We start from the raw sequence: 27517 nt of genomic DNA, 5'->3' as shown, positions 1-27517 counted from the left end.
GGTTTTTGCAAAATCGCGTTGGGTAGAGTCTTATTTATGGGTGTGTAGTGCGCCACACTTAGACACAGGAGGATACTAGGCGTTTAAGAATGTTCCTCTTCTTTGTGATTTAGTTTGTGCTTCAGAGTCTAATCTGTCCCCTAATCAATGACCTCATGGTTTTTAAAATAAATTAAACACCAGGCCCTTGTTTGGGTCCTGACAAGTACATAGCTTATGCCCGGGTGTCGGATTTGGGCGAATTTGATATCAATGGAAAGATTATTTAATTTCCCACACCATGAAAAATCAAAATCTTGAAAATTCCACATGTATAAAGAGTGTATTCATATTTAAAGGAAGTCTTTGAAATCTTTGGGATGAATTTAAGCTAGGTAGAAGTACGGGGTATTACAATATCTCCCCCTTGGGAACATTCGTCCTCGAATGAGACTAATTAAGCTGAGGACTACTGATAGACTAAGTTTATATGCTGGAAATGAATATACGATGCATGGAATACATGACTAAATTGATAAATGAATATGTGATTAAATATGCAACAATAACTGATACTTAAGATTATAGTTGTAACCTAACATGGAACTGCGTAAACTTAAGAAAGACTAAGCTGAGAACACTAATGAGCCAAAGATCATTTTCCGAACATGTATGAACAGGAACATGATAACATGAATGAGTCTAAAAAGTGATACACGAACTGAATATCGTGAACTAAACTGAGACCTTGAGTATATAGCTTACGCCTGAGTGTCTGATTTAGGAAAATTTGGTACCGATGGAGAGCTTATTCAATTTCCCTCACCATGAAAAGTCAAAATATTGAAAATTCCACATGTATAAAGGTGTATTCATATTCAAGGAAAGTCTTTCACATCTTTGGGATGAATTTTAAGCTAGGTAGAAGTATGGGGTATTACAACATCTCCCCCTTGGGAACATTTATCTTCGAATGAGACTGATTTAGCTGAGGACTACTGATAGATTGAGTTTATACGCTAGATATACATAACCGATGCATGGAATGCATGAATAAACATATAAATAAATGTGTGACTGAATATGCAACAACAACTGATACTTATGATTATAGTTGTAACTGAACATAGAACTGAGTAAATCTAAGGAAGACTATTACCTTAAGCTGAGAACACTGATGAGCCTAAGACCGTTTACTGAACATGTTTAACAGGAACATGAAAACATTAGAACATGAACGAGTCTGAGACATGATATATGAACTTAATATTGTGAACTGATCTAAGCCTTTGAGTACATAGCATATGCTAGGGTGTCAGATTTGGGGAGAATTTGGTATCGCTTGAAATATTATTCAATTTTTAACACCATGAAAAGGAAAAATCTTGAAAATTCAACATATATATAGGTGTTGTCATATTTAAGCCAAGTCTTTGACATCATTATGATGAATATAAGCTAGGTAGTAGTACGGGGTATTACAATATCTTTCCTTTGGGAACATTCGTCCGCGAATGAGACTGATTAAGCCGAGAACTATTGATAGATTGAGTTTATATGCTGGAAATGAATATACGATGTATGGAATAAATGACTAAACATATAAATGAATGCATGATTGAGAATGCAACAATAATTGATACTTAAGATTCTTGCAGTAACTGAACGTGGAATTGAGTAAATCTAAGGAAGACAATTACCTTAAGCTGAGAACACTGGTTAGCCTAAGATCATTTAATGAACGTGTTTGAATGTGAAAATGAGAACATTAACGAGTCTAAAATGAGATACACGAACTAAATATCGTGAACTGAACTGAGCCTTTGAGTATATAGCTTACGCCCAGGTGTCAGATGTAGGCGAATTTGGTATCGATGGAAAGCTTATTCAATTTCCTAACCCTTGAAAATCCAAAATCTTGAAAATTCCACATATGCAAAGGTGTATTCATATTTAAGGCAAGTCTTTGACATATTTGGGATGAATTTAAGCTCGCTAAAAGTACGGGGTATTACATTATCTCCCCCTTGGGAACATTCATTTTTGAATGAGACAGATTAAGTTGAGGAGAGCTGATAGACTAAGTTTATATGCAGGACATGCATATACGATGCATGGAATACATGACTCAACTGATTAATGAATGCGTGACTAAATATGTAAGAATAACTGATACTTAAGATTATTGGTGTAACCTAACTTGGAACTAAGTAAATCTAAGGAAGACTACTACCTTGAGATGAGAACAATGATGAGCCTAAGATCATTTTCTAAACATGTATGAATGGGAACATGAGAAAATGAAAGAGTCTGAAACGTGATACACTAAATGAATATCATGAACTAAACTGAACCCTTGAGTATATAGCTTACGCTCGGGTGTTGGATTTGGGCAAATTTGGTATTGATGGAAAGCTTATTCAATTTCCTTTACCATGAAAAGTCAAAATCTTGAAAATTTCTCATTTAAAAAGGTTTATTAATTTTATGGATAGTCTTTGACATTTTTTGGACAAATTTAAGCTAGGTAAAAGTATGGGGTATTACGATATCTCCCCCTTAGGAACATTCATCCTTGAATGAGACTGAGTATGCTTAGGACTGCTGACAGACTAAGTTTGTATGCTGGACACACAGATTGAATGCATGGAATACATGACGAAACTGATCAATGAATGCATGACTGAATATACAGCAATAACTGATACATAAGATTATAGTTGTAACTGAACATGGAACTGACTAAATCTAAGTAAGACTATTACCTTAATCTGATAGGACTGATAAGCCTAAAATCATTTACTGAATATTTATGAAAGTGAACATGAGAACATGAACATGGCTGAAACATAATATATGAACTAAATATTTTGGACTGTGCTGAGCCCTTGATTACATAGCTTACGCCCGGGTGTCGGACTTAGGCTAATTTAGTATTCATGAAAAGCTTATTCAATTTCTCACACCATGAAAAGCCAAAATCTTTAAAATTCAATATGTATAAAGGTTTATTCATATTTAAGGCAAGTATTCGACATGTTTGGGATGAATATAAGCTAGGTAGATGTACGGGGTATTATAATATCTCCCCCTCTGGGAACATTTGTCTTTGAATAAGACTGATTAAGCTGAGGACTACTGATAGATTGAGTTTATACGCTGGACCTGCATATCCGATGCATGGAATACATGACTTAACAGATGAATGAATGGATGAATGAATATGCAACAATTACTTATACTTAAGATTATAGCAGTAACAGAACCTGGAATTGAGTAAATCTAAGGAAGACTATTACCTTAAGCTGAGAACACTGGTGAGCCTCAGATCATTTACTGAGTATATTTGAACGGGAACATAAGAACATAAATGAGTCTAAAATATGATACACGAACTGAATATCGTGAACTGAACTAAGCATTTGAGTACATAGCTTACATCCGGTTGTTGGATTTGGCCAAATTTTGTATCGATGGACATCTTATTTAATTTTCCACACCATAAAAAGCCAAAATTTTGAAAATTCCACATGTGTGAAGGTTTATTCATATTTAAGTCAAGTCATTAACATCAATGGGTTGTATTTAAGCTAGGTAGAAGTACCAGGTACTACGATATCTCCCCCTTGGGAACATTCATCCTTGAATGAGACTTATTAATCTGAGGAATACTGATACACTAAGTTTATAAGCTGGACATGTATATCTGATACATGGAATACATAACTAAACAGATAAATAATTGCATGACTAAATATGCAACAATAACTTATACTTAAGATTATAGCATTAACTGAACAGGGAATTGAGTAAATCTAGGGAAGACTATTACCTAAAGCTGAGAACACTAGTGATCCTAAGATTGTTTAGTGAACATGAGAATATGAATGAGTCTGAACTGTGATACACGAACTGAAAATTAGGAACAAAACTGAGCCTTTGAGTACATAGCTTACCCGCGGGTGATGAATTTGGGCGAATTTGGTATTGATGAAAAGCTTATTCAATTTTCCCACACCGTGAAAAGCCAAAATTTTGAAAATTCCACATGTGTAAAGTGTATTCATATTTAAGGCAAGTCTTTGACATATTTGGTATGAATTTAAGCTCACTAGAAGAACAGGGTATTACATTATCCCCCCCCCGGGAACATTTATTTTCGAATAAGACTGATTATGTTGAGGACTGCTGATAGATTGAGTTTATATGCAGGACATGCATATACGATGCATGGAATACATGACTAAAATATTAAATAAATGCGTGACTGAATATGCAACCATAACAGATACTTAAGATTATAGCTGTAACCTAACATGGAACTAAGTAAATCTAAGGATAACCTAGAGCTGAGAACACTAATGAGCCTAAGATCATTTTCTAAACTTGTATGAATAGGAAAATGGGAACATGTATGTTTCTAAAACGTGATCACTAACTAAATATCATGAACTGAACTGAGCCCTTGAGTACATAGCTTATGCCCAGGTGTCGGATTTGGGCGAATTTGGTATCAATGGAAAGCTTATTCAATTTCCCACACCATGAAAAGTTAGAATATTTAAATTTTCTGATGTATAAAGGTGTATTCATATTTAATGCAAGTCTTTGGTATCTTTGGAATGAATTTATGCTAGGTTGAAGTACGAGGTATTACGATATCTCCTTCTTGGGAACATTCGTCCTAGAGTGAAATTAATTAAGCTGAGGACTACTGATAGACTTAGTTTATATGATGGTCATGCATATTCGGGGCATGGAATGCATGACTAAACTGATCAGTGAATGCATGACTAAATATACAACAATAACAGATAATTAAGATTACAGTTGTAACTGAACATGGAACTGAATAAATCTAAGGAAGACTATTACCTTATGCTAAGAACACTGAAGAGCCTAAGATCGTTTACTGAATATGTATGAACGGGAACATGAGAATATGAATGAGTTTGAAATTTGATACATAAACTGAATATCGTGAACTGAGCTAAGCCCTTGAGTACATAGCTTAATCCCGAGTGTTGGATTTGGGCAAATTTGGTATCAATGGAAATCTTATTCAATTTCCCACACCATGAAAAGTAAAATTTTTGAAAATACCTTATTTATAAAGGTGTATTCATATTTAAGGCAAGTCTTTGACATCTTTGTGATGAATTTAAGCTAGGTAGAAGTATTGGGTATTATAATATCTCGCCCTTGGGAACATTCATCCTTGAATAAGACTCATTAATTTGGGGACTACTGAAAGACTGAGTTTGTATGCTGGACATGCATATCCGATGCATGGAATACATGACTAAACTGATAAATGAATGTGTGAGTTAATATGCAACAATAATTGATACTTAAGATTATAATTGTAACCTAACATGTAAGTAAGTAAATCTAAGGAAGACTATTACCTTAAGCTGAGAACGCTAATAAGCCAAAGATCATTTTCTAAACATGTATGAATGGGAACATGAGAACATGAATGAGTATAAAACTAGATACACTAACTGAATATCGTGAACTGAACTGAGCCTTTGAGTACATAGCTAACGCTCGGTTGTCAGATTTGGGCGAATTTGGTATCGATTAAAACGTTATTGAATTTTCTACACCATGAAAAGTCAAAATCTTAAAAATTCCATATGTATAAAGGTGTATTCATATTTAAGGAAAGTCTTTGACATTTTTGGGATGAATTAAAGCTAGGTAAAAGTACAGGGTATTATAATATCTCCCCCTTGGAAATATTCATCCTCTAATAAGACTGATTAATCTAAGGACTGCTGATAGACTGAGTTTATATGCTAGACATGCATATCCAATGCATGGAATACATGACTAAACTAATAAATGAATGTGTGGCTGAATATGCAACAAAAACTGAATTTAAGATTATAGCTTTAACTGAACATTGAACTGAGTAAATCTAAGGAAGACTATTACCTTAAGATGAGAACACTAATGAGCCTAAGATTGTTTACTGAACAAGTATGAACGATAACATGAGAACTTGAATGTGTCTTAAATATGATACAGGAACTGAATATCGTGAACTACATTGAGCCTTTGAGTATATAACTTACACCCGGGTGCCAGATTTAGGGGAATTTGGTATCGATTGAAAGATTATTCAATTTCCCACACCATGAAAAGACAAAATCTTTAAAGGTGTATTCTTATTTAAGGAAATTCTTTGACATCCTTGGGATGAATTTAACCTAGGTAAAAGTACGGGGTATTATGATATCTCCCACTTGGGAACATTTATCCTAGAATGAAATTGATTAAGCTGAGGACTACTGATAGACTTATTTTATATGATGGTCATGCATATCCGATGCATGGAATACATGAGTAAACTAATCAATGAATGCATGACAGAATTTGCAACAATAACTAATAATTAAGATTATAGCTTTAACTGAACATGAAACAAAGTAAATCTAAGGAAAACTATTACCTTATGCTGAGAACGCTGAAGAGCCTAAGATCGATCACTGAATATGTATGAACGGGAACATAATAATATGAATGAGTTTGAAATGTGATACACGAATTGAATAACGTGAACTGATCTGAGCCTTTGAGTAAATAGCTTACGCCTGGTTGTTGGATTGGGCAAATTTTGTATCGATGGAAATCTTATTCAATTTTCCACACCATGAAAAGTCAAAATCTTGAAAAGTACACATTTATAAAGGTGTATTCATATTTAAGGCTAGTCTTTGACATCTTTGGGATGAATTTAAGATAGGTAGAAGTACTAGGTATTGCAATATTTCTCACTTGGGAACACTCATTCTTTAATAAGACTGATTAAGTGGAGGATTGCTGATAGACTGAGATTATATGCTGGACATATATATCCGATGTGTGGAATACATGACTAAACTGATAAATGAATACGTGACTGAATACGCAACAATGACTGATACTAAGATTATAGCTGTAACTGAACATGGAACTGAGTAAATCTCAGGAAGACTACTACCTTACGTTGAGAACACTGATGAGTCAAAAATTATTTTCTAATAATATATGAACGGGAACACGATAACATGAATAAGTCTATAACTAGATACACACACTGAATATCATGAATTGAACTGATCCTTTGAGTACATAGCTAATGCCCGATTGTCAGATTTTGGTAAATTTGGTATCGATGAAAAGCTTATTGAATTTCCCACACTATGAAAAGTCAAAATCTTGAAAATTCAACATGTATAAAGTCAAAATCTTGAAAATTCAACATGTATAAAGTTGTATTCATATTTAAGGCATGTCTTTGACATCTTTGGGTTGAATTTAAGCTAGCTAGAAGTACGGGTATTACAATATCTCCCCCTTGGGAACATTCGTCCTCGAATGAGTGTGATTAGGCTAAGGACTGAGTTTATATATTAGACATGCATATCCGATGCTAGGAATACATGACTAAACTAATCAATGAATGTATCATTAAATATGCAACAATAATTGATACTTAAGATTATAGCTGTAACTGAATATGGAAATGAGTAAATATTATGAAGACTATTACCTTAAGTTGAGACCACTAATAAACCTATGCTCATTTAATAAATATGTATGAACGGGAAGATGAGAACATGAACGCATCCAAAACATGATACAAAAAATGAATATCATCAACTGAACAGAGCCTTTGAGTACATAGCTTGTGCCTGGTTGTCGAATTTTGGAGAATTTTGCATCGATGGAAAGTTTATTTAATTCCCAACATCATGAAAAGGTAAAATCTTGAAAATTCCACATGTATAAAGATGTATTAATATTTAAGTCAAGTCTTTGACATCTTTGCGTTGAATTTAAGCTAGGTAGAAGTATGGGGTATTACAATATATCCCCCTTGGGAACAGTCGTCCTCGAATAAGACTCATTAAGTTGAAGACTGCTTATAAACTTAGTTTAAATGCTGGACATGCATATCCGTTGCATGGACTACATGACTAAACTGATAAATGAATGTGTGACTGAATATGCAACAATAACTGATACTTAAGATTATAGTGGTAACCGAACATGGAGCTGAATAAATATTACGAAGACTATTACTTAAAGCTAAGAACACTGATGAGCCTAAGATCATTCACTGAACATGTATAAACGAGACCATAAGAACATGAATGAGTCTAAAACATGATACAAAAACTAAATATCGTGAAATGAATTGAGAACTTGAGTACATAGCTTACGCCCAAGAGTCGGATTTGGGCAAATTTTTTTTCGATGGAAAGCTTGTTCAATTTTCCAGACTGTGAAAAGTAAAAATCTTATAAAATTAACATTTATAGAGGTGTATTCATATTTAAGAAAAGTATTTGACATCTTTGGGACAAATTTAAGATAGGTAGAAGTACGGGGTATTGCGATATCTCCCCCTTGGGAACATTCATCCTCGAATGAGACTGATTAAGTTAAGAACTAATGATAGAATTAGTTTATATGATGGTCATGCATATCCGATGCATGGAATACATGTGTAAACTAATCAATGAATGCATGACTGAATATGCAACAACAACTAATACTTATTATTATAGTTGTAACTGAACATAAAACTGAGTAAATCTAAGGAAGACTATTACCTAACTTGAGAACACTGATGAGCCTAAGATCGTTTACTGAATATATATGAATGGGAACATAAGAATATGGGTGAGTTTGAATCGTTATACATGAACTCAATATCGTGAACTGAACTAAGCCCTTGAGTACATAGCTTACGCGCGAGTGTCAGATTTGGGCGAAGTAGTTATTGATGGACAACTTATTCAATTTCCCATACCTTGAAAAGTCAAAATATTGAAAATTCCACAACTATAAAGGTGTATTCATATTTAAGGCAAGTCTTTGACATCTTTAGGATGAATTTAAGCTAGGTAGAAGTACGGGGTATTACAATATCTGACCCTTGAGAATATTCATCCTTGAATAAGACTGATTAAGTTAAGAACTGCTGATAGACTAAGTTTATATGCTGGACATGCATATCGGATGCATCAAATACATGACTAAACTTGTAAATGAATGAGTGAGTGAATATGCAACAATAACTGAAACATAAGATTATAGCTGTAACCTAACATGTAACAAAGTAAATCTAAAGAAGACTATTACCTTAAGCTGAGAACATTGATGAGGCTAAGATCATTTTCTAAACATATATGAATGGGAACATGAGAACATGAATGAGTCTAAAACATGATACATAAACTCAATATCGTGAACTGAACTGAGCCTTTGAGAACATAGATTACGCTCGGTTGTCAGATTTGGGTGAATTTGGTATCGATGGAAAGCTTATTGAATTTCCCACACCATGAAAAGTAAAAATCTGGAAAATTCCATCTATACAAAGGTGTATTCATATATAAGGCAATTCTTTGACATTTTTTTGTTCAATTTATACTAGGTAGAAGTACAGGGTAATACAATATCTACCCCTTTGGAACATTCGTCCTCTAATGAATATGATTAAGATGAGGACTATTGATAAACTGAGTTTATATGCTAGACATGCATATTTAATGCATGGAAAACATGACGGAACTGATCAATGAATGCATGACTGAATATGCAACAATAACTGATACTTAATATTATAGCTATAACTGAACATGGCACTGAGTAAATCAAAGGAAGACTATTACCTTAATTTGAGAAAACTGATAAGCCTATGTTCATTTCCTGAACATGTATAAACGGGAACATAATAACATGAACGAGTATAAAATGTGATACACGAACTGAATATCATGAACTAAACTGAGTCCTTGAGTACATAGCCTACTCTTGCAGGTCGGATTTCAGCTAATTTGGAATCGATGAAAAACTTATTCAATTTCCCAAACCATGAAAAGTCAAAATCTTGAAAATTCCACCTGCATAAAGGGGTATTAATATTTAAGGAAAGTATTTGAAATCTTTGGTATGAATTTAAGCAAGGTACAAGTATGGGGTATTACAATATCTCCCCCTTGGGAATATTCGTCCTCAAATGAGACTGATTAAGCTGAGGACTGCTGATAGACTGAGTTTATATGATGGACAAACATATCCGATGCATGGAATACCTGACAGAACTTATAAATGAATGCGTGACTGAATATGCAACAATAACTGATACTTAAGATTATAGTAGTAATTGAAAATTAAACTGAGTAAATCTAAGGAAGACTATTACCTTAAGCTGAGAACACTGATGAGCCTAAGATCATTTACTGAACATGTATGAACAGGAATATGAGAACATGAACAGGTCTGAAACATAATAAATGAATTGAATATCGTAAACTGAACAGAGTCCTTGAGTACATAGCTTACGCCCGGGTGTTGGATTTGGGCGAATTTTGTATTGATGGAAAGCTTATTCAATTTCCCACACCATTAAAAGTTAAAATCTTGAAAATTCCACTTGTATAGAGATGTATTCATATTTAAGTAAAGTCTTTGACATCGTTGGGTTAAATTTAAGATAGGTAGAAATATCGGGTGTTACAATATCTCCTCCTTAGGAATATTCAACCTCTATTGAGACTGATTAAGCTGAGGACTACTGATTGACTTAGTATATATGCTGGACATGCATATCCGATGCATGGAATACATGACTAAACAGATCAATGAATGAGTTAATAAATATGCAACAATGACTGATACTGAAGATCATAGTTGTAACTAAACGTGGAACTGAGAAAATCTTAGGAAGACAATTACTTTAAGTTGAGAACATTGATGGGCCTAAGATCATTTACTGAACATGTATGAACGGGAACATGAGAACATGAACGAGTCTAAAATGTGATACACAAACTTATTATCGTCTACTGAACTGAGCCTTGTAGTACATAACTTATGTCCGGTTGTCGGATTTGGGAGAATTTTGCATTGATGGAAAGCTTATTGAATTTCCCACACCATGATAAGCCAAAATCTTGAAAATTCTACATGTCTATAGGTGTATTCATATTCAAGGCAAGTCTTTGACATCTTTGGGTTAAATTTAAGCTAGATAGAAGTATGGGGTATTACAATATCTCCCTCTTGGGAACATTCATCCTTGAATGAGACTGATTAAGTTCAGGACTACTAATAGACTGAGTTTAAATGCCGGACATGCATATCAACAATAACTGATACTTAATATTATAGTTGTATCTAAACATAGAACTGACTAAATCTAAGGAAGACTATTACCTTAACCTAATAAGCCTAAAATCATTTAATGAATATATATGAATGGGAACATGAGAACAAGAATGAGTCTGAAATGTGATACACGAAGTGAATATTGTGGACTGTACTGATCCCTTGATTATATAGCTTACGCCTGGGTTTCAGACTTAGGCGAATTTAGTATAGATGGAAAGCTTATACGATTTCCCACACCATGAAAAGCAAAAATCTTGAAAATTCAATATGTATAAAGGTTTATTCATATTTAACGCAAGTATTTGAGATCATTGGGATGAATATAAGCTAGATAGATATATGGGGTATTACAATATCTCCCCTTTTGGAACATTCTTCCTCGAATAAGACTGATTAAGCTAAGGACAACTGATAGATTGAGTTTATACAATGGACATGCATATCCAATGCATGGAATACATGACTTAATAGATAAATGAATGCATGACTGAATATGCAACAATTACTGATACTTAAGATTATTGTAGTAACTGAACCTGGAATTGACTAAATCTAAGAAAGACTGTTACCATAAGCTGAGATCACTGGTGAGCCAAAGATCATTTACTGAGTATCTTTGAATGGGAATATGAGAACATGACTGAGTCTAAAATTTGATACACGAACTAAATATCGTGAACTGAACTAAGCCTTTGAGTACGTAACTTATTCAAATTCCCACACCATGAAAAGCCAAAATCTTGAAAATTCCACGTGTAAAGGCTTATTTATATTTAAGTCAAGTCTTTGACATATTTGGGTTGTATTTAAGCTAGGTATATCTCCCTCTTTGGAACATTCATCCTCAAATGAGATTGATTATGCTTAGAAATGTTGATAGACTTAGTTTATATGCTGGACATGCAGATTTGATTCATGGAATACATGACTAAACTGATCAATGAATGCATGACTGAATATGCAACAATAATTGATGCTTAAGATTATAGTTGTAACTTAACACCGAACTCAGTAAATCTAAGGAAGACTATTTCTTTAAGTTGAGAATACTGATAAGCCTAAGATCATTTACTGAATATGTATAAATGTGAACATGAGAATATGAACAAGTCTGAAACATGATACACGAACTGAATATTGTGAAGTGAACTACGCCCTTGAGTACATAGCTTATGCCCAGGTGTCGGACTTGGGGGAATTTGGTACCGATGGAATGCTTATTCAATTTCCCAGACCATGAAATGTCAAAATCATGAAAATTCAATATGTATAATGGAGTATTAATATTTAAGGAAAGTCGTTGACATAGTTGGGATGAATATAAGCTAGGTAGAAGTATGGGGTATTACAATATCTCCTCTTTGGGAACATTCATCCTCGAATGAGACTTATAAAGCTGGCACCTTGCAGCTGATCAAATAGGTTATTAATTCTAGGAAGAGGGTACTTGTTCTTAACTGTGACCTTGTTGAGCTGACGAGAGTCAATGCACATGCACAATGAACCATCTTTCTTTTGCACGAATAGAACGAGTGCACCCTAGAGAGATACACTGGGCCTTGTAAAACCCTTACCTAGAAGATCTTTGAGTTGCTCTTTCAACTCCCTAAGCTCTACAGGGGCCATACAATATGGAGGGATAGAAATAGGCTGTGTATTACGGAGAAGATCAATTCTGAATTCTATCTCTCTATTGGGAGGTACCCCTGGGAGATCTTCCGGGAAAATATCAGGAAACTCATTGACAACACTAAGAGACTGAATAGTTGCAGTCTCTGACTTAGTGTCTTTAAGTCGAACTAAATGATAGATACAACCTTTGGAAATCAACTTCCTAGCTTTCGATAGGATATGAAATGACTTTTAGGAGACACAGAATTTCCAGGCCACTCAAAAGCTGGCTCATTAGGAAACTGAAATTTGACTACACGAGTACGATAGTCTATAGACGCATAACAAGAGTTTAGCCAATCCATACCCAAAATAATGTGAAAATCAACCATGTCTAGCTCAATCAAATCTGAAACATGACCCTATGAAGGACAGTGATAGGACACTTCTTATATACTTGCTTGGTAACAACAGATTCACCCACGGGTGTAGAGACTAGGAAAGGCTCAGGGATTTTTTCAGCACTGATTTCAAAATTCACAGCGACCAATGGAGTCATATAAGAAAGACTTGACCCAGGGTCCATTAACACATACACATCAAAATGAAAAACACGGAGAGTACCAGTAATAACATCTGGTGAATCCTCCTGCCCCTGGTGGGGTGGTATAGCATAAAAGCGATTCTGATGTTGACCACCTGCAGTACTAGATGAGACAGCATGAGGGGAATAGGATGAACTACAGGGGTTAGAGCACTAACAGGCTGACTTTGGGGATGAACATCGCGACTCCCCTGTCTAACATAAGGGCAATCCCTAAACTTATGGGCTAACTTACCGCAACCTAAAAAACCCTTATGGCCGACTAAGCACTCACCGGGGTGGTCACTACCGTACTTTAGGCATAGAGAAAGACGAGGTTTGTTACTCACACTATCTTGGGACCGGGTCATAGAAGGCCTACTACCCTGCTCTGGCCTAATTCTAAATGCAGGAGTACTAGCTGATGAAGGCACTGGCACAAGAGAACGGCTCTGGAGCTGAGGGCAGATCCTTCTAGAAAATCTAGCCTGACTATACCCCTGCTGCTCAGATCTAACTCTCTTATTCCCTCTTACTCTCTCTCTCTCCTTCAATTTCTCTACTTTAATCTACTGAGCATGGATCATTAGTCTTGAAAGGTCCATGTCCCTATTAAGCATAGTAGATCTACACTCTTTCATGACATAAACAGATACACCGGCCAAGAACTTACTCATACTAGTTGTAGAATCAGCCATCATACCGGGAGCATATTTAGACAACTGGTTAAACTTATGGCAATACTCCTTAACTGTCATGGGGCCCTGTCTCAAGTTCATAAATTCTTCTAATTTTGCTTCCCTCAGCTCCGGGGGAAAGAATCTGTCTAAGAAGGCATTTTGAAATAATTGCCAAGTCACAGGAGCATCATTCTCCCTTCTACCTTTCCTCCACATCTCTACCCAATCATAAGCAACATCTTTCATTCGATAGGAAGCCAATTCAACACTCTCCTCCTTAGTCACATGCATAATCTGAGTGATCTTTCTCACTTTATCAAAATACATTTGTGGGTCCTCACCTACTTTCGACCCATAGAACTCAGGTGGATTCATTCGCATAAAGTCACAAACCTAGGCTGCAGCAAAATTATTCCCTTATAGAGGTGGAACAATAGCCTGGGTGTTGGCTTGAGCATTGGTGGTGACCGCCTGGGCTAGCGCTTGGAAAACTGCCTGAAATTTGGTATGGGACACCATCTCACCTAAAGGATTAACGGGTTGAGGTCGTTCGTTATTTCTGCGAGTTCTACAAGGAGCCATTTTCTATCATAAGAGAGCACAAATTAACTACAGAGAGAAATAGTCATAGGCACAATAGACTCTTGAAAGTAGGAAACAACTTTTCCTAAAATGTCCCGTAGCCTCTTGCTCATAGATGTGGCGAGATACACACCGATGATCAAGACTCTATGTAACATGGCTTGTCAAACTTCCTAGGACTCCTTTAACCTTAGGCTCTAATACCAAGTTTGTAACACCCCAAAAACCCATCCCTAGACATCACTTGGTGGTCAAGGCCATACGTGGCCTCAAGCTAACCCTCTAAACTTGTCATCATTTTTTGAACTCATTATAGCGCAAATCATGCTAAGATAAAGAGGAATAACCATGTCATGAACATACTGAAACATGAAATAATACTGCCCTGTACAAACAAAATACTGAAATCTCTGTACACGCTGGTACACTAGTCTGACAAAGCCTCTACTACATAGGACTGAGAAGCCATTGGGACAGATCCCAACTGACTCGTACTGAACTAAAAGTAAACAACCATCTATTAACAAGACAAAAGAGAAAGAGATCCTTGAACCATGAGGACTCACCAACTACAGAAGTGAAGAGGAAAGTACTCAAAGATCACTGTCGCTGCTGAGATGGAGCACCTGAACCTTTATCACGAGGAAATATAGAATACAAAAGAGTATGGGGGTCAGTACTTGGGAATGTACTGAGTATGCGGGGGTGGATGCAGCATTTTAAATAATATCATAAATGCATGAGAAATCATGCATGCTGAAAATAATAACTATCTTCGCTTGAATTATCTGAAACATTATTTCCATAAATCATCAGTAGTAACACATGCTTTATAAATCTCATAAATCATTCAACTCAACTCAAAAGCTTTGACTCATGACTTAGAGTGACTTGGTAACTCAAGAGACTTAAATCATTATGGATGTGGGAGTTTCTTATAACCGACATGACTACGCCATGTGAGCCCCATGGAGTCCAATGTTTTGCCTTCCTAAGAAGAGAACCCCATATTGGCAGGGGTGTCGTACTCTTTCCAGGGAGTACAACCTCAATCTCATCATCACAATCTCATACTTGGCCTTTAGCCCACAACTATCGACATCAATCCTACAGTGGCATGTAGTTCTGGGGAAATACAAAATTTTCTGCTCCGTGCTAAATACTCCTCCTACACTTATCTCAGAAAGCGTTAGGAAATCCACATCAATCAATATCAACTCATGGTTCTATCATGATGACCAAAATAACAGTATATCTCATCCGTAAATCATATACGACTGTGGATTACTAACTCAAATCAAATTCAAATAATGTTTCTCAACATCAACTACATTTGCTTATCAAATCATTTCAACTGCCAAAGCTTCAAGAAGACATCATCAAACTCATTCTTGACTTTCAATTCAAATATTGACATATATATATATATATATATATATATATATATATTCAATAGTCAAATCGCTCATAGAAAAACAAAAATCTTGACACTTGTCATAAATCACTTAGAAATCATCAATATATATAATGACAATATACATCTCATGGAATAAATACTCAATTTAAGAAGCATGTTGGTGAAATAACCATAAATACCAAGCTTATTCAACTCAAGTCTCATAAATCATACATAAAGAAATTTGGGTGTAAACCCACTTGCAAAATCATGTAAATCAATAATAGAAAGTAAATCTTTAGGCACAAGAACGAAAGGAGCGTTCTTGTTGAAACCCCACATACCTTGGATTTTGATTTTGAAGATGTGGAAACTTGTTTGGAACTTCTTCTTAACACTTTTGAGCAAAGATCCTTGATGCCTTTGACTTGGGGAACTCAGTTTCTGAATCACTTTGAATCACTATGGAGGATTCTTGAATTTATTTGGAAGAAGATTGGATTTTTGATCTTGGAAGAAACCCTAGGTTTCTAGATATTTTTTGGAAGATTAGAGAGAAAAGAGAGAAAAATGATATTCTATTCTACATATATATATATATATATAGGGCTTAAAAGGAGCGGAAATGACCAAAATGCCCTTTTGAAAAGAGTTGAAAATTATTGATCGGGGCCTATAATGGTCGACCTGACAGTCCGTCAGAGGGACTGACGGTCCACCAAGTCGTCTGTAACTCAAACACCAAAATTGGAACGTTCTGCCTCAACGTGATGGTTGACCTGACGGTCCGTCAGAAAAGTAACGATCCACCAAGTCGTCCATCACTTAAGTGCCAGAAATGAGACATTCTATCTCGGTCTGACGGACACCTTGACGGTCTGTCAACTTTGTGACGGTCCACCACTTTAACCGTCACACGACATCCCAAAAAGGGAGCTACTGCCTTGGCTTGATGGGACACTTAAAGGTTTACCAAGGACCTGACGGTCCACCAGATTGACCATCAAACCAGGGCGATCTGATAACATTCAATAAAATGGTCATAACTCACTCATCCGATGTCGGATTTCGATGAAATTGGTATTGATAGAAAGCTTATTCAATTCTATACATGAAAAAAGTGGAAATTAGAGAAATACAACATGGTTTAAACATAAATCACTTTGGAAGTCATACATATCCATTCAAAAAGACAGATTTAGGCTTAAGGAATGATCGGGGTATTACATGAGCCTAGGATCATTTTCGAATCATGTATAAACGAGAACATGAGAACATTAATTAGTCTAAAACATTATAGGTGAACTGAATATCATGAAATGAACTTAGCCCTTGAGTACATAGCTTACGCACGGGTTCCTGATTTGGGCAAATTTGGTATCGATAGAAAGCTTATTCAATTTCCCACACCATAAAAAGTCAAAATACTAAGAATTCCACACGTAGAAATATTTATTCATATTTAAGGCAAGTCTTTGACATATTTAGGAAGAATTTAATCTACGAAGAAGTATGGGGTATTATAATATCTCCCCCTTGGGAATATTCATCCTTGAATGAGACAGATTAAGTTGAGGACTGCTGATCTTTCTTGTTGATTTTTTGATATTGGACTGTGAAGTGCATTTTTAAGTCCCAATCTTTTTGGGAAGACCATTCTTGTCTATAGGAGGAATGTTGATTGACTTGGAGTTAGGGCATCTAATTCTGAGACCTAACGATAATAGGTGATATTCAATGTATGCAAATCCATGAAGTAGCCTGATAAGTTAAGAGTGATTTCCGTGATTGATGTATGACGTGGAGATAGATTTATTCTATGATATTGATATAGTGACTATTTGGGATGATGTTCTATAGGTGTTCCAATGTCACAACCTGACTTCCGAGTCATGATGGAACCTACCTTGTCCACCGGTAGGTAAGTCGATACCATAACCTAGAGCTATTGCAATGGGTTGCCCTAGTAAGAATGACAAACATGGACCCTATGTGTGAACACAATATAGCAATAATATTTCACAACTAAGACAACCATTATTCGAATATCAATTCCTATGACCTAGCAGTATTAGTACAAGAGCTTCTAAATTTGACCATGGAAGTTTACAATCTCAAAGTCTAAATGTCTTAGATAATCTCATTCATTTGTCTTGAAAACTCGATCTCTAAGAGCTCACCTTGTCTCCAACCAGTCAACCCGCACAAGCTAGATCAACGGCGGCAACTAGAACCTGGGTCTACAACAAAAAGGTACAGGAGTATAGTATGAGTACCAAAACACAGGTACGCAGTTGGCCTCATCGGCCAACTAAGCTCAAATTGAATGTAAAGACAATATAAAGAAAGACAATAACCTTAAAGTCATGAGATAGGATTGAACCTGAATCTACTTTGGTAAAATTGTAACAACATATATACTACTAAAGCAATAACATGACATACCATGTCAATATACTCCATAATAACCATAACAACTGAGTATCATTTTGGAAGCATAAAGCCATATACAAAATAGCATTGCATGTACTCGCCATAATCGTAATCAACCATCTTTAGAACATAGAGAACAAGAACTTACCATGACTTACCATACTACTGGGAAGTACACAAAAGAGAGCATAACAAGTACCTTATCACGGCGACCCAAAACACCAGAGAGTACACAAAAGATTATCAAATAAGAACCCATCACGGTGTCCCAGACCACTGGAGAGTACATGAAAAGAATACCACTGATAATACAATAATGCATAACTACTCCATTAGTTGACTGAAACCAGTTTATACGCTGGAAATGCATATCCGATGCATGGAGTACATGACTGAATTAATTAATGAATGCGTGACTGAATATGCAAAAATAAGTCATACTTAAGATTATAGAAGTAACTGATCATGGAACTGAGTAAATCTAAGAAAGACTATTACCTTAAGCTGAGAATACTGATTAGCCTAAGATTATTTACTGAACATGTATGAACGGAAACATGTGAACATGAACGACTCAGAAACATGATAAACAAACTGAATATTGGGAACTGAACTGAGCCCTTGAGTACTTAGCTTACTCCCGGGTGTAAGATTTTGGCGAATTTGGTATCAATGGAAAGCTTATTCAATTACCCACACCATGAAATGTCAAAATCTGAAAAATTCCACATGTATAAATGTGTATTCATATTTAAGAAACATCTTTGACATCTTCAGGATTAATTTAAGCTAGGTAGAATAACGGGGTATTACAATATCTCCCCCTTGGGAATATTCATCCTCGAATGAGACTAATTTAAGTTGAGGACTACTGAGAGACTAAGTTTATATGCTTGACATTCATATCCGATGCATGGAATACCTGACTAAACTTATAAATAAATGTATGACTGAATATGCAACAATAACTGATACATAAGATTTAGATGTAACTGAACATGGAACTGAGTAAATCTAAGGATGAATATTACATAAGCTGAGAAAACTGATGAGCCTAAGATCATTTACTGAACATGGATGAATGAGAACATGAGAACTTAAACGAGTCTAAAACATGATACACGAATAGAATATCATGAACTGAACTGAGCCCTTGAATACATACCTTATGCTCGGGTGTGGGATTTGTGCAAATTTGGTAATGATGGAAAGCTTATTGAATTTCCCACACCATGAAAAGTCAAAATCTTAAAAATTACACATGTATAAAGGTGTATTTATATTTAAGGAAAGTCTTTGATATCAATGTGATGAATTTAAGCTAGGTAGAGGTATGATGTATTACAATATCTCCCCCTTGCGAACATTAGTCCTCAAATGAGACTGATTAAGTTGAGGACAACTGAGAGACTGAGTTTATATGCTGGATATGCATATCCGATGCATGGATTTCATGACGAAACTCATAAATGCATGCGTGATAGAATATGCAACAATAACTAATACATAAGATTATTGTTGTAACCTAACATGGAACTAAATAAATCTAAGGAAGACTACTACCTTAAGATGAGAACACTGACGAGCCTAAGATATTTTTCTAATAATGTATGAACGAGAACATGAGAATATGAATGAGTCTGAAACGTGATACATGAACTGAATATCGTGACTTGAACTGAGCCCTAGAGTACATTGCTTACGCATGGATTTCTGATTTTGGCAAATTTGGTATCGATGGTAAGCTAATTCAATTTTCCACACCATGAAAAGTCAAAATCTTGAAAATTGTGCATGAATAAAGGTGTTCTTGTTTAATGCAAGTCTTTGACATCTTTTGGATGAATTTAAGCTAGGTAGAAGTACGGGGTATTACAATATCTTCCCCTTGGGAACATTAGTCCTCGAATAAGAATGATTAAGTTGAGGACTGCTAAGAGACTTAGTTTATATGCTGGACATGCATATCCGATGCATGGATTACATGATTAAACTAGTAAATGAATACGTGACAGAATGTGCAAAAATAAATGATACATAAGATTATAGTTGTAACCTAACATGGAACTAAGTAAATATAAGGAAGACTATTACCTTAAGATGAGAACACTAATGAGCCGAAGATCATTTTCTAATCATGTATGAAGGAGAACATGAGAACATGAATGAGTCTAAAACATGATACTAAATTGAATATTGTGAACTAAATTGAGCCCTTGAGTACATAGCTTACGCATGGATTTCTGATTTGGGCAAATTCGATATCCATGGAGAGCTTATTAAATTTCCCACAGCATGAAAAGTCAAAATATTAAAAATTCCACAAGTAGAAAGATGTGTTCATATTTAATGAAAGTCCTTGACATCTTTGGGATGAATTTAAGCTAGGTAAAATGAAGGGGTATTACATATCTCCCCCTTGGGAACATTCATCATCGAATGTGACAGATTAAGCTACGGACAACTGATAGACCTAGTTTATATGTTGGACATCAATATCTGATGCATGGAATACATGACTGAACTGATCAATGAATGTGTGACTGAATATACAATAATAACTGATACTTAAGATTATAGTAGTAACTGAACATGGAACTGAGTAAATCTAAGAAAGACTATTACCTTAAGATGAGAACACTGATGAGCCTAACTTAGTTTACTGAACATGTATGAACGGGAATATAAGAACATAAATGAGTATGAAACGTGATACACAAACTGAATATCGAGAATTAAACAGAGCCCTTGAGTACATAGGTGTCGAATTTCGGCGAATATGCAACATTAACTACTACTTAAGATTATAGATTTAACTAAACATGGAACTGAGTAAATATAAGGATTAATATTACCTTAAGCTGAGATCACTGATGAGCCTAAGATCATTTGCTTAATATGTATGAACGGGAATATCAGAACTTGCACGATTCAAAAACGTGATACACAAACAGAATATCAGGAACTGAACTAAGCTCTTGAGTACATAGCTTACGCTCGGGTGTGGGATTTGTGTGAATTTGGTAACAATGGAAAGCTTATTCAATTTCCCACACCATGAAACATCGAAAGCTTAAAAATCCACAAGTATAAAGGTGTATTCATATTTAAGGCAAGTCTTTGACATCATTGGGATGAATTTAAGTTGGGTAGAAGCCCGATGTATTACAATATCTCCCCCTTGGGAGCATTAGTCCTTGAATGAGACTGATTAAGATGAGGACTGCTGATAGACTGAGTTTATACGCTGGACATGTATATCCGATGCATGGCATACATGACTAAACTTATAAATGAATGTGTGATTAAATATGCGACAGTAAATGATTCTTAAGATTACAGTTGTAATCTTACATGGAACTAAGTAAATCTAAGGAAGACTAGTACCTTAAGTTGAGAAAACTGATGAGCCTAAGATCAATTTCTAATCATGTATGAATGAGAACATGAGAACATGAATGAGTCTAAAACGTGAAACATGAACTAACTATCATGAACTAAACTGAGCCCTTAAGTACATAGCTTACGCACAGGTTTCAGATTTGGGCGAATTTGGTATCGAGGGAAAGCTTATTCAATTTTCCACACCATGAAAAGTCAAAATCTTAAAAATTCCACATGTAGAAAGATGTATTCATATTTAAGGCAAGTATTTGTCATCTTTGGGATGAATTTATGCTAGGTAGAAGTAAGAAGTTATACAATATCTCCCCCTTGGGAATATTCATCCTTGATTGTGATAGATTAAGCTGAGGACTGCCGATAGAATTAGTTTATACACTGGACATGCATATCCAATACATTGAATACATGACCGAACTGATCAATGAATGTGTGACTGAATATGCAACAATAACTGATACTTAAGATTATAGCACTAACTGAACATGGAACTGAGTAAATCTAAGCAAGACTATTACGCTAAGCCAAGAAAACTATTGAGCCTAAGATCATTTACTGAACATGTATAAATAGGAACATGAGAAGACGAACGAGTACGAAACATGATACACGAACAAAATATCGTTAATTAAATTGAGCCCTTGAGTACATAGTTTACGCCCAGGTATCGGATTTGGTCTAATTTTGGATTGATAGAAACATTATTCAATTTCCCACCCCATGAAAAGTCAAAATCTTGAAAATTTCATATGTATAAATGTGTATTCATATTTAAGGAAAGTCTTTGAAATCTTTGGTACAAATTTAAGCAAAGTAGAAGTACGAGGTATTACAATATCTCCCCCTTAGGAACATTCATCCTTCAATGAGCCTGATTAAGCTGAGGACTGCTGATAGACTGATTTTATATGTTGGACATGCATATCTGTTGCATGGAATACATGACTAAACTTACAAATGAATGCATGACTAAATATGTAAAAATAATTGATACTTAAGATTATAGTTGTAACTGAACATGGAACTAAGTAAATCCAAGGATGAATATTACTCTAAGATGAGAACACTGATGAGCCTAAGATCATTTACTGAATATGAATGAATGGAAACATAAGAACATGAATGAGTCTAAAACATGATACACGAACAGAATATCATGAACTGAATTGAGCCCTTGAGTACATAGCTTACGCCCGTGTGTCAGATATTTGCAAATTTGGTATCGATGGAAAGCTTATTTAATTTTCCACACCATGAAATGTGAAAATCTTTAAAATTCCATATGTATAAAGGTGTATTCATATTTAAGGCAATCCTTTTACATCTTTGGGATGAATTTATGTTGGATAGAAGTATGGGATATTACTATATCTCCCCCTTGAGAACATTAGTCCTCAAATGAGACTGATTAAGCTAAGGACTACTGATAGACTGAGTAATACGCTGGACATACATATCCAATGAATGGAATACATGACTACATTGATAAATAAATGCATGAGTTAATATGCAACAATTATGGATACTTAAGATTATAGCTGTAACTGAACCTGTAATTGAGTAAATCTAGGGAAAACTATTACCTTAAGATGAGAACAGTGATAAGCCTAAGATTATTCTCTAAATAAGTATGAACGGGAACATGAGCGCATGAAAGAGTCTAAAACTTGATACACAAAATGAATATCATGAACTGAACTGAGCTGTTGAGAACATAGCTTACGCCCGGGTGTCAGATTTTTGCAAATATGATATCGATGGAAATCTTATTAAATTTTCCACATGATAAAAAGTCAAAATCTTGAAAATTCATCATGTATAAAGGTGTATTTATATTTAAGGCAAGTCTTTGACATCTTCGGGATAAATTTAAGCTTGGTAGAAGTATGAGGTATTACAATATCACCCTCTTGGGAACATTCATCGTCGAATGAGACTAATTAAGCTGAGATTTCTAATAGACTTAGTTTATATGTTGGACATGGATATTCGATGCATGGAATACATGACTAAACTTAAATATGAATGCGTAACTGAATGTGCAACTATAACTGATACCTAAGATTATAGATGTAACTAAACATGGAACTGAGTAAATCTAAGAAAGACTATTACCATAAGTTGAGAACACTGATGAGCCTAAGATCGTTTTCTTAACATGTATGAATAGGAACATGAGAACTTGAAAGAGTTTGAAATATGATTAAAAAAAAAACTAAATATTATGAACTGAACTGAACCCTTGAGTACATAGCTTACTCCTGGGTGTCAGATTTAGGCGAATTTGGTTTTGATGTTAAGTTTATTCAATTTCCCAAGCTGTGAAAATTCAAAATCTTGAAAATTCAATATGTCTAAAGGTATATTAATATTTAAGGTAAGTCTTTCACAACTTTAGGAAGAATTTAAGCTAGGTAGAAGTACTGGGTTTTACAATATCTCCCCCTTGGGAACATTCATCCTCGAATGACACTAATTATGCTGAGGACTGTTGATAGACTGAGTTTATATGCTGGAAATGCATATCCGATGCATGGAATACCTTAATAAAGTTATAAATAGATGTGTGACTGAATATCCAACAATAAATGTTACTTAATATTATAGTTATAACTGAACATGGAAGTGAGTAAATCTAAGGAAGACAATTTCCTTCAGTTGAGAACACTAATGAGCGGAAGATCATTTTTTGAACATATATGAATGGAAACAAGAGAACATGAACGAGTCTGAAGCGTGATACAAGAACTAGATATCGTGATCTTAACTGAGCCCTTGAATACATAGCTTACGCATTGGTGTCGGATATGGGCAAATTTGGTATCGATGGAAAGCTTATTCAATTTCCCACACCATGAAAAGTCTAAATCTTAAAAATTCCTCATGTATAAAGGAGTATTCATATTTAAGGAATGTCTTTGACATCTTTGGGATGAATTTAAGTAAGGTAGAAGTATGGGGTATTACAATATCTCCCCCTTGAGAACATTCATCTTCGAATGATTTTGATTAAGCTGAGGATCCTGATAGACTTAGTTTATACACTGGATATGCATATCTGATGCATGGAATACATGACTAAACTAAAAAATAAACGCGTGACTGAATATGTAGAAATAACTTATACTTATGATTATAGCCGTAACTGAACATGGAACTGAGTAAATCTAAGAAAGACTATCACCTTAAGCTTAGAAAACTAATGAGTCTAAGATCATTTACTGAACATGTATGAATGGTAACATGAGAACATGAACGTGTCTGAAAAATGATACACGAACTAAATATCGTGAACTTAATTGAGCCCTTGAGTACATAGCCTATTCTCGAGTATCAGATATAGGCGAATTTGATATCGATGTAAAGCTTATTAGATTGTCCCCACCATAAAAAGTCAAAATCTTGAAAAATCCATATGTATATAGGTGTATTCATATTTAAGGAAAGTATTTGAGATCTTTGGAATGAATTTTAGCAAGGTAGAAGTATGGGGTATTACAATACCTCCCCCTAGGAACATTTGTCATCGAATGAGACTGATTAAGCTACGGACTGCTGATAGTCTGAGTTTATATGGTGGAATTTCATATTTGATGCATGGAATACCTGACTAAACTGATAAATGAATGCATGATTGAATATGCAACAATAACTGATACTTAAGATTATAGCAGTAACTGAATATGGAATTGATTAAATCTAGGGAAGACTATTACCTTAAGCTGAGAACATTGATATGCCTGATATCATTTACTGAACATATACAAATGGGAACATGAGGACATGAATGATTCTAAGATATGATACATGAACTAAATATCATGAACTGAATTGAGCCCTTGAGTACATAGCTTATGCCCGTATGTTGGATTTGGGCGATTTTGATATCGATGGAAAGCTTATTCAATTTTCCACACGATAAAAACTCATAATCTTAAAAATTCCGTATGTATAAAGGTGTATTCATATTTAATGGAATTCTTTGATATCTTTGGGATGAATTTAAGCTAGGTAGAAGTACAGAGTATTATAATATCTCCCCCTTGGGAATATTCATCCTCGAATTAGATTGATTAAGCAGAGGACTGTTGATAAACTAAGTTTATATGCTGGACCTTCATATCTGATTCAAGGAATACATGAATAAACTTATAAATAAATGTGTGACTTAATATGCAACATTAACTGATACTTAAAATACTTTCTATAACTGAACATGGAGGTGAGTAAATCTAAGAAAGACTATTTGCTTAAGTTGCGAACACTAATGAGCCTAAGATCATTTTCTAAACATATATGAATGGGAACATGAGAACATGAACGAGTCTGAAATATGATACAAGAACTAAATATTGTGATCAGAACTGAGCCCTTGGGTACATAGCTTACGCCTGGGTGTCGGATTTTGGAAAATTTGGTATCAATGGAAAGCTTATTCAATTTCCCACACCATAAAAAGTCAAAATCTTGAAAATTCCCTATGTATAAAGGCATATTCATACTTAAGGAATGTCTTTGACATCTTTGGGAAGAATTTAAGCAAGGTAGAAGTACGGGGTATTATAATATCTCCCCCTTGAGAACATTCATCTTTGAATGAGATTAATTAAGCTGAGGACTGCTGATAGACTTAGTTTATAAGGTGGATATGCATATTCGATGCATGGAATACATAACTAGACTAAAACATAAATACGTGACTGAATATACAGTAATAATCGATACTTATGATTATAGTTGTAACTGAACATGAAACTGAGTAAATCTAAGGAAGAGTATTACCTTAAGCTTAGAACACTGATGAGCCTAAGATCATTTACTGAACATGTATGAATGGGAATATGAGAACAAGAAACTTTCAAAAACGTGATACACAAACTGAATATCGTGGACTAAATTGAGCCCTTGAGTACATAGCTTTCTCCCGAGTGTCGGATTTAAGTGAATTTGGAATCAATGGAAAGCTTATTCGATTGTCAGCACCATGAAAATTCAAATTCTTGAAAATTCCATATGTATAAAGGTGTATTCATATTTAAGGAAAGTCTTTGAGATCTTAGGGATGAATTTAAGCTAGGTAGAAGTACGAGGTATTACAATATCTCCCCCTTAGGAACATTTGTCATCGAATGTAACTGATTAAGCTGAGGACTGCTGATTGTCTAAGTTTATATGCTGGACATTCAAATTTAATGCATGGAATACATGACTAAACTAATAAATGAATGCATGACTGTATATGCCACAATAACTGATACTAAAGATTATAGTTATAACAGAACATGGAATTGAGTAAATCTAGTGAAGACTATTACCTTAAGCTGAGAACATTGATAAGCCTAAGATCATTTACTGAACATGTATGAACGGGAACATGAGAACATGGCCGATTTTGAAATGTGATACACTAACTGAATATCGTGAACTAAATTGAGCCCTTGAGTACATAGCTTATGCTCGGGTATCGAATTTAGGTGAATTTGGTATTAATGGAAAGCTTATTCAATTTTCCACTACATGAAAAGTTAAAATCTTGAAAATTCCACATTTATAAAGGTATTTTCTTATTTAAGACAATTCTTTGACATCTTTGGGATGAATTTAAGCTAGGTATAAGTACGGGGTATTAGAATATCTACCCCTTTGGAACATTGGTCCTTAAATGAGACTGATTAAGCT

This window comes from Capsicum annuum, unplaced genomic scaffold, assembly GCF_002878395.1.
Source record: "Capsicum annuum cultivar UCD-10X-F1 unplaced genomic scaffold, UCD10Xv1.1 ctg3477, whole genome shotgun sequence".
In the NCBI taxonomy this organism is placed as follows: Eukaryota; Viridiplantae; Streptophyta; class Magnoliopsida; order Solanales; family Solanaceae; genus Capsicum; species Capsicum annuum.
This window is presented reverse-complemented; position numbering follows the sequence as displayed.